Source organism: Humulus lupulus, chromosome 1 (genome assembly GCF_963169125.1).
Source record: "Humulus lupulus chromosome 1, drHumLupu1.1, whole genome shotgun sequence".
Taxonomy (NCBI): Eukaryota; Viridiplantae; Streptophyta; class Magnoliopsida; order Rosales; family Cannabaceae; genus Humulus; species Humulus lupulus.
The window spans coordinates 23,484,180-23,497,165 of NC_084793.1; the positions used below are offsets into that span (position 1 = coordinate 23,484,180).

At 40.3% G+C, this 12,986-nt stretch overlaps 1 non-coding gene across 1 annotated transcript; it reads left to right on the forward strand.

Annotated features, from left to right (window-relative positions):
• The first annotated feature begins 10,340 nt into the window (after window positions 1-10,340).
• On the forward strand, window positions 10,341-10,447 carry LOC133813598 (small nucleolar RNA R71). The gene has a single exon (XR_009884607.1). It is a non-coding gene; the product is annotated as a small nucleolar RNA R71 (small nucleolar RNA).
• The last annotated feature ends 2,539 nt before the right edge of the window (window positions 10,448-12,986 follow it).

The window sequence follows — 12,986 nt, forward strand, 5'->3', positions numbered from 1 at the left end:
ATCTATACGGACCACAAAAGTCTAAAGTACTTATTTACGCAAAAGGAGCTCAATATGAGGCAATGAAGGTGGCTAGAGTTAGTAAAGGACTATGATTGTGAGATCTTATATCATCCGGGAAAGGCTAACATTGTGGCAGTCACACTTAGTAGGCGAAGTTATGGAAGCTTGTCAACACTTAAGGGGATAGCTCAACACTTACAAGATGATATTAAGAGGTCAGGAATTGAGCTAATAACTGGACAACTGGCCGACCTCACGATCAAGTCAACGCTAATGAAGGAAATAAAGAAGAAACAACAAGAAGACGAGTTTCTTCTTAAGATGAAGGCAACATTACAAAGCTCAGAGAATGTTGATTTCTCCTTGACAAAAGAAGGCATGTTACAATATAGGAATCGAGTATGTGTGCCTAAAAGTGGTGAATTAAGAGAAAGTATTATGAAAGAAGCGCACACTACTCCGTATTCACTCCACCCAGGATTACCCAAGATGTACAATGATGTCAAGACAATGTACTGGTGGCCGGGAATGAAGAAAGACATAGCAGAATTTGTAGCAAAATGCCTTACATGTCAACAAGTTAAGGCTGAACATCAAAGACTCGCTAGAACTTTGCAACCATTAGAGATTCCTGAATGGAAATGGGAAGATATAGTGATGGACTTCGTGACGGGATTACCAAGTGTTGCGATAATTTTGCTATGCAAGTGCACACAGTCGCGAACTTGTAATAAAATGGTAAAACCAAGTATCGTCCTCAAAGACTGAGTTATCAATTACCAGTCAATTAATCTCTTGTTCTATTTGATGAATTAAAATTTCTTGATTTTTGTAAAATACAGCAAAAGAATCGATAGAGTGCAGAAATAATAATCGACAATTAAATAGAATAATAACTAATAGTAAAAACTCGTAATTCAATCACTGAGAAACAATTAGGATATTCAATCTCATCAACTATCCTTCCTATTATTCCCTAATGCAAAGTATGAATTCTTCTTATTTTTACCAAATTCAATTAACAAGTTGAGACAGCAGCCTATAATCATTCTATGAATTATAAACTCAACCTAGGTGACAATTTCCTATATTTCTATGGTAAATTGAACCACAAAGGTAGCATTAAATTCCACAACTTAATAACAGTTACACAATTAATTCAGATACTTTCGTTCTAAATTAGAATTATGTCCAATATAACCACAGCATAATTAAATCTCACTTCTCAGATTTTGACTTAAAAACATATATATATATATATGACTAAAGATGGCCAATCAATAATCAATCTATAAGAACAGGTTATAAGGAATTGAAGAAGATTGAAGAAGAGGGAATTAAAATTGCATTAGGTCATAATAGAAATTCAAGTGATTCAATTGAACATCCTAAACAGAAAATTAGTTCATAGTCATAGTGCTAATCACAACAGAATTTAAAGATAACATCAAGAAGAAAAACATGTAAAAATACTCTAAGCTTGAGCCTTCAACACCAGAACTCCTCCCTTCGTCCGTACGTCCTTCTCTCTTCTTTTTCGTCCTTTAAAACCTAGGATTTTTTAGATTTTAGAGAGGCGGGCCGCGGCTCTACATACACTATGCCGCGGCCCGTGTCAAAATTTCTGGGCATACTATCCTTTCAATGCCGCGGCTCTCTGAAACCATGCCGCGGCCCGCATCGTTGTTTTCTGGGCAGAGTGCCCATCCATGCCGCGGCTCTACCTAGCCATGCCGCGGCCCGAAGATGTCCTCAAAAACCATGCTTCTGTTTCTCCCCCTAGCCGCGGCCCTACTTTGATCAAGCCGTGGCTCTTAAGGAATTCTTCAATTCTTCAAGTTTTCATCCCAAAATTTCACCAACACTTCCAAATTGTGTTGAGAACCATTCTTGATCAAAATATGATGAAAAACTCGATTATTTCTTCCCTTTCTTTGGCATTTCCTTCCACATGCTCAATTCTTCCTGATATTCACAAAAACAACCAAACAAAGCGTAAACCCGCGCTAAAACAAGGAAAAACAAAATAAAAGACTACTAAAAACATCACCAAGACATCATAAAAACTAGACTCATCAAACTCCCCCAAACTTAACCTCTACTCGCCCTCGAGTAAAGACCAAGTTAAACTAACAAAAAGAAACAAACACAAAAACGAACAAGTTAAACCATCATTACCATCTACACTGCTTTGCCAACACTCATGAAATCTCAATTGCAATATTTATAACCAGAATTTCAGCTCAATTGCCTCAAAGTCCAACTTATACAGTTCAATTAGGGAAATCAATAATATATCATGAAAATGACTACAACACTTGCATTCTATCATATATGCTCAACTCATTCCAGACAATTCCACAAACCAAATCTACAATATGCTTGCATTACTCGACCTTCTCCACTAATGTCAACAACACATGTTTTGAAATCAACAGGACTTTCACAGGTTATAGTGTTAGGCTTAGGTAAGGGTAGATGAAATTCTCATTTAAGCTCAATCGTTACCATAAGCATAAAACCTTAAAACCAACCAAAATTTTTCTTTACCACACCCAAAATCACCCTTTTATACAATTAGAGAGAGAGATGACAACACTTTTCATTATTTTCTTCTTTTCTTTTTCTAGACTTATTACTTTTTTTTTTTTTTTTCAAATCACACTCCCCCAAACTTATTATTTTCTATATATATATATGATCAAGGAGTGTGACAAAGTGATATTATTCTTTTTTTTTTCTTTTTTTCAAAGACTTCTCTCTCTCTTCTTTTTGTACAATCATACTGTATTCCAATCATAACAACCTCTTACTATTTTTCCTTCTTCTTTCCCACAGATTATATGCTTATGATAACAAAAGGAAAGGAAAACAAAAATAAAGAAGTTAAGAAATTTAGGCTCAAATAGTATGATCAAGAACAAAAACCAAATTCAAGGCTCAAAAGGGTAACTAAGGATAATTAACTCAAGGTCGGCTTGAAAGGCACAATCGATCCAAAAAAAATTGCCTAAATCACTTTTCTAAACACATGTCATCAAGAATTTCGCCTCAAAAGCCAAATAATGCAAGTTCTATTAGATTCAAATTGTCATTCCACCAACCCTAGTCAAACACATATAATACAATCCAAAATGTTATCTTTTCAAAACATATTAAAAATTTCCCACAGAACTTTTTAAATTCAACTCTAAAACAATTGAACCAAGCACACAGTTGAATTCAATTTCCTTTTCACGAGCAAAGACAAAGCAAGTACAGACAAGAATGATGGTTTAACTTTTACACTACAGAAAACTAAACTAAACTAAACAACGCAGAAAACAAAAACAAAACAAAATAAGCTCCCCCCCCAAACTTAAGACGCACATTGTCCCCAATGTGATAAAGAAAAAGAACAAGGGAAGAGAACTTACCTGACGCCACATCAGTATGGCGGTGGAGGTGGTGGAGGTGGCCACTGATATGGAGTGTACTGTGGCGGTGGAGTGAAATAATTCTCATCGGCTGAACTCATAGTCCACCTCGTGACCAAAGTATTCAACTCCTCAATATGAGCCCGGCCATATTCATTTTGTTGCACCATAAAGTCATTATAGTGCTGATTTTGCGCCTGCTGCGATTGGATTAAATATTGATTTTGTTGAATAATGTAATCCAATCGAGCATGCGTACTCTGCGTGTGCTCGTCAATCGGTCCTCCAATTGCCAAATTTTCATGTGGGTTGCTGGGACCCGCTTCTTCTACTTCCTCCTCCTCAGCGTGATCAGGGCCCCCTGTTTCATCAGCCCGGCTGCGCTTATTTGGCTGAGTAGAGTCAGGCTGCGTAAGACAGGCTGGAGGGAATGCCGTAAACAAGGTCTGATTGATGGCCCCCATTGGCCTCCGGACTAGATCGCTGGAAAAGGTTGGTACCTCATAAGTGCTACATAAAGTCGAAAGGAAGGTACCATGGGCGACACCAGCGGTAGTGTTGAATCGACTGATGTTGCGTAAGCTATATCGAATAATGCGGCCCACATCGACCTTCTTTTGAGTCATGATAGCGTACACTAACAAACAACGCTCTCGATCAACAGAAGACAGGTGAGACGTCGGCAGTAAACGTGCACACACAAAATAAAACCACGCCTTCGCCACTGGGTTTAGCTGCCACCTGAACAACTCTTTGGGCCTCCCATTATGATAACTGAAACGTGCCCCTTCCATACTCAAGACCGCAGCCACCGCATCATAGTCTGGCTCCTCGAAATGGGCTAACTGCCAGTATTCATCCTCTTGTGCAGAAAAAGAGGGAAGACCCAGTAATTGGTTGAATGCATAGGCTGATGTAGGCACCAATTTTCCTCTGACAAAATTATTCTGCTCTGCATCTTGATAGGAGAAATTGGCGAAAAATTCATATATAATAGAGCAGTTGGCTGAATCCACATGGTTCGAGTCACAAAACAAATTCCATCTTCGACGCACTATTTCAGCTTTTATAAGTTCATAACCAGGGTGCTGTACAGCAGGGGCCTCATCAAAGTCAAACCCCCTTTCCCTTACCACCGATCTTTTATAAATCTTTTTAAACAACTCGGCAGCATCCTTACTCACAAAAATATTCGTGTCATACTCAGCTGGGGCAGGTGTTGTTGGTGGTGGTTGAGTGCGTGATGAGGATGCTTTCTTGGAGGAGGTACCTCTAGGGGGATTTCGCTTAGGACCCATAATATCTTTCAAAAAGAACCAACTAAACCCCCAAATATGCTCTCAAGAACTTGAGTATACTTTCCTTTTTGGTGTCACTCCCCCCCAAACTTACTAATTACCACAATCAACACCCCAAACACTAATTCCCACAATCAATAGCCTCAAACAATAATGCCCACAATCAATAGCCTTTAACAATAATTCCCACAATAAAAAATTGACAAAACCCTTAATCTTCTCACAAGAACAACAAAGAACAATCCACAACACCACAATGCAATCTAATCTCTAATCAAAAGTATTAGATTAGAGAAGATACACTTACTTGAATGGCACAAAAATCCTTCTTGTGGTCTCCTTGACTGATGGAAGTCTCAAACAAAATTAGAGAGAAAAGAAGTTTTGAGTGTGAGTAAGATTGTGAGAGTGAATGAATGGGATAATGGCTGATTTAGGGCTTTTTATCCCAATTTTCGGACTAGGGCCGCGGCATTACCTTGACTATGCCGCGGCCCGCATCAAATTTCCGCATTGGAATGCCGCGGCCCTCTCAGACATATGCCGCGACCCGCCTTGTGATTCTGGGAAAACTTGGGATCAATGCCGCGGCCCTCCTCATCTATGCCGCGGCCCTCCTCATTTATGCCAAATCCGTGAGCCTCTGGAACCCCCCAATGCCGCGGCATCATAGGGCTATGCCGCGGCCCTTAAGGAATTTTTAATTTTTTGATTTTTTTGATTTTTTAATTTTTTTTTCATTTTTCACGTTTTTCACGATTCTAAAAGTCCAAAAATAAACCAAATATCCATCGTTTACAAATACAAAAGTAAAAAAAATAACAAGTAAAATATAGGGTGCCTCCTACAAGCGCTGTCGTTAACGTCATTTAGCCGGACGCGGAACCCTCTTCAGAGAGGCTTCAGAAGGAGGATAGACTTCGCTTGATCAAAACTACCACCCAAGTAGGGTTTCAATCTCTGACCATTGACTTTAAATGAATCACCTGAGTTGCCCCGAACTTCTACAGAACCATAAGGAAAAACTTGAACTACAGTGAATGGTCCGGACCATCTTGACTTCAATTTGCCAGGAAACAGTCGAAGTCTTGAATTGAACAGAAGTACCTGCTGCCCTAGTTGGAACTCCCTTCTGATTAAGTTCTTGTCATGCCAAGCCTTTGTTCTTTCTTTATAAATCTTAGCATTCTCATAAGCCTCATTTCTGAACTCGTCAAGTTCATTCAGTTGCAACAGTCTTCTTTCACTAGCGGCACTCCAATCATAATTTAACTTTTTCATAGCCCAAAATGCCCTATGCTCCAATTCGACTGGTAGATGACACGCTTTACCAAACACCAACCTATAAGGAGACATGCCTATTGGTGTTTTGAATGCAGTTCTGTACGCCAAAATCGCATCATCTAACTTTTTCGACCAATTCTTCCTCGAACTGTCAACGGTCTTCTCCAGGATGCTCTTGATTTCTCTGTTCGAAACTTCAGCTTGCCCATTTGATTGAGGATGATAAGGCAAAGCTTTTCGGTGATAAACTCCATAACGAGCCAGCAGTGCATCCAATTGCTTATTCACAAAGTGTTTCCCTTCATCGCTAATCAGAGCTCGGGGAGTGCCAAATCTAGTAAAAATATGTTTATGCAGAAAATTAAGCACAGTTTTACCATCATTGGCTCTAGTTGCTGCAGCCTCCACCCATTTGGATACATAATCCACTGCCAATAGAATATATTCATTGTTGTAAGACGGTGGAAAAGGCCCCATGAAATCGATGCCCCATACGTCAAACATTTCCACCTCAAGAATCCCTTGTAGAGGCATTTCGTTTCTCCTCGAGATATTGCCAGTTCTCTGACATCTATCACAGGCCTTGACAAAAACATTGGCATCCTTGAATAATGAAGGCCAATAGAAACCGCTTTGTAATACCTTAGCCGCCGTTCTTGATGCTCCAAAATGCCCTCCGCATTGTTGAGTATGACAGTGATTAAGAATGGACTGCATCTCTTCTTCAGGAACGCACCTTCTGATAATCTGATCAACACAGTGCCTATAGAGAATAGGTTCCTCCCAATAGTAGTGTTTCACCTCAGAAAAGAATTTCTTTAATTGCTGCTTTGACATTTCAGAAGGCACAATTTTTGCAACCAAAAAGTTCACTATGTCTGCAAACCAAGGGACAACTAAAGTCTCACTTACCCCAAACAACTGCTCATCAGGAAAATGATCATTGATTTGCACTGCTTTCTTATTTTCAGTCTCCTCCACCTCAAGTCTAGAGAGATGATCAGCTACCACATTCTCGCTGCCCTTCTTGTCACGAATCTCCATGTCAAATTCTTGAAGCAACAGAATCCATCTAATCAAGCGGGGCTTGGCATCTTTCTTTGACATCAAGTATTTAATGGCAGAGTGATCAGTGTAGACAATCACCTTGTTACCAATCAGATATGGTCTGAATTTATCGCAAGCAAACACAATAGCTAGCAACTCTTTTTCTGTAGTGGCATAATTAAGCTGAGCATCATTTAGAGTCCGACTAGCATAGTAAATAGACCTGAATACCTTATCAATCTGCTGTCCCAGAACTGCCCCCACTGCGTAATCACTGGCATCACATATCAACTCAAAAGGCTATTCCCATCTCGGAGCTATCACAATTGGAGCAGAAATAAGCTTTTCTTTCAAGAAATTGAACGCCCTCAAACATTCGTCATTAAAATCAAAGACAACTCCATTCATAAGCAGATTCGAAAGAGGCTTAGACACCTTTGAGAAATCCTTGATGAATCTTCGATAGAACCCAGCGTGACCAAGAAAACTTCTAACTCCTTTTACTGAAACTGGTGGAGGCAGCCTTTCAATGGTAGAAATTTTCGCTCTATCTACCTCAATTCCCTCTCTTGAAATTTTATGGCCAACGACAATCCCCTCTTTCACCATAAAATGGCATTTCTCCCAATTCAACACCAGATTAGCCATCTCACAACGACGCAGCACATTCTTTAAATTACCCAAACAGAGGTCGAATGATGAGCCAAAAACAGAGAAGTCATCCATGAAAATCTCAATACACCGGTCTACCATGTCTGAAAATATGGCCATCATGCACCGTTGAAATGTTGCAGGGGCATTGCATAGTCCAAATGGCATTCTCCTGAAAGCAAATGTGCCATAAGGACATGTGAAGGTTGTTTTCTCTTGATCCTCTGGTGCAATAGCGATCTGATGATACCCAGAATACCCATCCAAGAAACAGTAGTAGCTGTGGCCTGCCAATCTGTCAAGCATCTGATCAAGAAAAGGCAAAGGAAAATGATCCTTCCTTGTTGCCTTATTGAGCTTGCGGTAGTCTATACAAATCCGCCACCCCGTTACAGTCCTTGTTGGAATAAGTTCATTGTTCTCATTTTTCACCACAGTCATTCCACCCTTCTTAGGTACCACTTGCACAGGGCTCACCCATGCACTATCAGAAATTGGGTATATCACCCCAACATCCAACCATTTAAGAATCTGATCCAATACTACATCCTTCATGGCTGGATTGAGTCTTCTCTGGGCCTCTATGGATGGCTTGCTATTCTCCTCCAATAAAATTTTATGCATCATTGTCGCTGGGCTTATTCCTCTAATATCTGCCAATGTCCACCCAATGGCCAATTTATGCTCCCTTAGAACCCTCAACAGTTTCTCCAATTCTACCTTTGACAAGTCAGCTGACACAATGACCGGTAAAGTTTCATTCTCTCCCAAATAAGCATATTGCAAGTGATCTGGGAGGACCTTTAATTCCAACGGTGGTGGCTGCTGAATGGAGGTTAGCGGTTTATCAGTCGCATCCGCTAATTCTTGGAACTTTTTCCAATATGGTAAGAAAGAGTTGATCCAGTTTACACATTCTCTGATCTCAGCATCCTCATCATCATCGCCCTCATCACCCAATAATACTGCCTCTAAGGCATCACTGCTCATCCTTCTCTTGGAGACTGCCTTTTCTATCATATCCACACTAAAGCAACTGTCACTAGCCACCGGATACTTCATAGACTTGAAGACATTAAAGACCACCTCATCTCCTTGAACTCTCAGCTTAAGCTCTCCTTTTTGAACATCAATAAGAGCTTGGCCTGTGGCTAAAAATGGTCTACCAAGAATAATAGGAACATCTGTGTCCTCCTCCATGTCCAGAACAATAAAGTCAGCGGGAAATATGAACTTATCCACTTTCACAAGAACATCCTCAATAATACCTCGTGGATGTGTTAACGATTGGTCTGGGAGCTGTAAAGTGACAGTTGTTGGTTTTGCCTCCCCCAAACCAAGTCTTTTAAACACAGATAAGGGCATCAAATTGATACTTGCCCCCAGATCACATAAGGCGTGCTTGCATTCAAACTTGCCAATGGTGCAAGGTATGGTGAAACTCCCCGGATCTCTCAGCTTTTGGGGTAACTTCCTTTGTAAAATAGCGCTGCACTCTTCAGTGAGTGCTACAGTCTCATAGTCCTCCATTCTCCTTTTCTTTGACAGAATCTCCTTCATAAACTTAACATAACTGGGCATCTGCTCCAAGGCCTCCGCAAAAGGAATGTTTATGTGCAGCTTTTTAAACACCTCAAGAAACTTAGAAAACTGTTTATCAAGGGTAGTCTTTCTAAGCCTCTGAGGGTATGGAACTCTAACTGGCTGCTCAATGACAACTGGGGGACTCTGTTCTGACTTCTGATGGTCTTCAGTAACCCTTTCTGAGTCAGACTGTGCACCCATCTCTTTTTTCTGAACCACTGCCTGTGGAGGTCTAGGCTGCTCTGTTTGCTTCCCACTCCGCAAAGTGATTGCTTGAACTTGCTCCTTGGGGTTGACTTCAGTATTACTTGGCAAGTTTCCCTGGGGTCTGTTATTGAGCATATTTGCCAACTGCCCAACCTGTGTCTCAAGGTTTCGAATGGAGGATCTTGTCTCAGTCATAAATTGAGTCTGAGTGTTAGTAAGAGTCAACAGGGCAGCTTGCAGTTCATTAGGTCTCTCAGGTTGAGGCATTGATTGTTGAGGCCTAGGCTGCATTGATGACGAAGCTTGATTCATAGGTGGCTAAGGCATGTTATTCTGAAATTGACCCTGAAACTGAGGTTGTTGGCCTTGATTATTCTTCCACGAAAAATTGGGATGATTTCGCCACCCAGGATTGTAGTTGTTGGAGAATGGATTATTGAGTGGCCTCTGAAAATTTCCCACCGCCTGAACTTGAGCATGATCCATGGGGGTGTTATTCATACAGATAGGGCACTGATCGACAGAATGAGCACCACCACACATTTCACATCTCACTGCCATCTGAACCGCATTAGCAGACACACTACTCTGTTGCAACTGCTTGGTCAAAGAGGCTACTTGCGCTGTTAAGGCAGTGATTGCATCTAGCTCATGCACCCCAGCTACCTTTCTGACTCCTGATGATCTTTCCTCTGACCACTGATGGTTGTTTATAGCCATGTCCTCCAGCAGCTCATAAGCGCCAGTTGCGCTCTTGCTCATAAAAGTGCCACCCGCTGCAGCATCTATAATGGTTCTGGTTGTCGGACATAAACCATTGTAGAAGTTCTGTACTAGCATCCACTGTTCAATGCCATGATGAGGACATCTTCTAAGGAGTTCCTTAAACCGTTCCCACGCCTCATATAATGACTCTCCGTCATTCTGGCAAAAGTTATTTATCTCTCCCCTTAATTTAGCAGCTTTGGACGGAGGGAAGAATTTGGACAAAAACTTCTGAGCTAGATCTTGCCAAGTGACAGTGGAGTTTGGCTGCAGAGAATTCAGCCAACTTTTAGCTCTGTCCCTTAGAGAAAATGGGAAGAGCCTAAGCTTGATTGCGTCATCACTCACCCCATTATATTTGAAGGTTCCACACAACTCCAGAAAGTTGGACAAATGGGTGTGAGGATCTTCAGAGGGCAACCCATTGAATTGCACAGAGGACTGCACCATTTGTAAAATAGCAGGCTTGATTTCGAAGTTGTTGGCCTCTACAGCTGGTGGGCGTATACTATTTTGTACTCCCGTCAGAGTGGGTAGCACATAATCTCTCAGACTCCTCTCAGCGTTGGTCTGAGCCTGAACCCCTTGGACAACTCCTGGATTTATACCATTCCTGCCATCCCCATCATTCTGTGCCATCTTCACAGAATTCTGGGTCTCTCTCTTATTCTTTCTGATTTGATTGCAAGACTTTTCGATCTCGGGATTCAGAGGAACAAGTGTGGCTTTTCCTTTCCTGCCACGCATATACCAAAATTCACCTGAGATAGACAAATTAAGCAACTAAACAGATTAGAAACAAGAGAAATAAAAATCAAATTAGAATAAAAATTAATTAGACTGATATTGATAATTTTCAGTCCCCGGCAACGGCGCCAAAAACTTGTTGCGATAATTTTGCTATGCAAGTGCACACAGTCGCGAACTTGTAATAAAATGGTAAAACCAAGTATCGTCCTCAAAGACTGAGTTATCAATTACCAGTCAATTAATCTCTTGTTCTATTTGATGAATTAAAATTTCTTGATTTTTGTAAAATACAGCAAAAGAATCGATAGAGTGCAGAAATAATAATCGACAATTAAATAGAATAATAACTAATAGTAAAAAATCGTAATTCAATCACTGAGAAACAATTAGGATATTCAATCTCATCAACTATCCTTCCTATTATTCCCTAATGCAAAGTATGAATTCTTCTTATTTTTACCAAATTCAATTAACAAGTTGAGACAGCAGCCTATAATCATTCTATGAATTATAAACTCAACCTAGGTGACAATTTCCTATATTTCTATGGTAAATTGAACCACAAAGGTAGCATTAAATTCCACAACTTAATAACAGTTACACAATTAATTCAGATACTTTCGTTCTAAATTAGAATTATGTCCAATATAACCACAGCATAATTAAATCTCACTTCTCAGATTTTGACTTAAAAACATATATATATATATGACTAAAGATGGCCAATCAATAATCAATCTATAAGAACAGGTTATAAGGAATTGAAGAAGATTGAAGAAGAGGGAATTAAAATTGCATTAGGTCATAATAGAAATTCAAGTGATTCAATTGAACATCCTAAACAGAAAATTAGTTCATAGTCATAGTGCTAATCACAACAGAATTTAAAGATAACATCAAGAAGAAAAACATGTAAAAATACTCTAAGCTTGAGCCTTCAACACCAGAACTCCTCCCTTCGTCCGTACGTCCTTCTCTCTTCTTTTTCGTCCTTTAAAACCTAGGATTTTTTAGATTTTAGAAAGGCGGGCCGCGGCTCTACATACACTATGCCGCGGCCCGTGTCAAAATTTCTGGGCATACTATCCTTTCAATGCCGCGGCTCTCTGAAACCATGCCGCGGCCCGCATCGTTGTTTTCTGGGCAGAGTGCCCATCCATGCCGCGGCTCTACCTAGCCATGCCGCGGCCCGAAGATGTCCTCAAAAACCATGCTTCTGTTTCTCCCCCTAGCCGCGGCCCTACTTTGATCAAGCCGTGGCTCTTAAGGAATTCTTCAATTCTTCAAGTTTTCATCCCAAAATTTCACCAACACTTCCAAATTGTGTTGAGAACCATTCTTGATCAAAATATGATGAAAAACTCGATTATTTCTTCCCTTTCTTTGGCATTTACTTCCACATGCTCAATTCTTCCTGATATTCACAAAAACAACCAAACAAAGCGTAAACCCGCGCTAAAACAAGGAAAAACAAAATAAAAGACTACTAAAAACATCACCAAGACATCATAAAAACTAGACTCATCACCAAGGATCACCAAGAAGCATGACTCTGTTTGAGTGATAGTAGATAGACTCACAAAATATGCTCACTTCTTTCCAATAAGAACAGTTTATAACGTTGAGTAGTACGCAGAGTTTTACTTGGCAGAGATAGTGAGACTACATGGAGTTCCAAACACGATAGTCTTTGATAGAGGATCGATTTTCACATCAAAGTTCTAGGAAAGTCTACAACGTGCAATGGGCACCAAGTTAAAACTAAGTACGGCATTTCACCCCCAAACCGATGGTCAGTCAGAACGAACCATACAAATATTAGAAGAGATGCTGAGGGCATGTGCGTTAGACTTCTTAGGATCATGGAGCAAGTATCTTCCATTGATAGAATTCTCTTACAACAATAGTTATCAGGCAACGATAGGCATGGCACCTTACGATATGCTATATGGACGGAAATGCCAATCACCACTTCATTGGG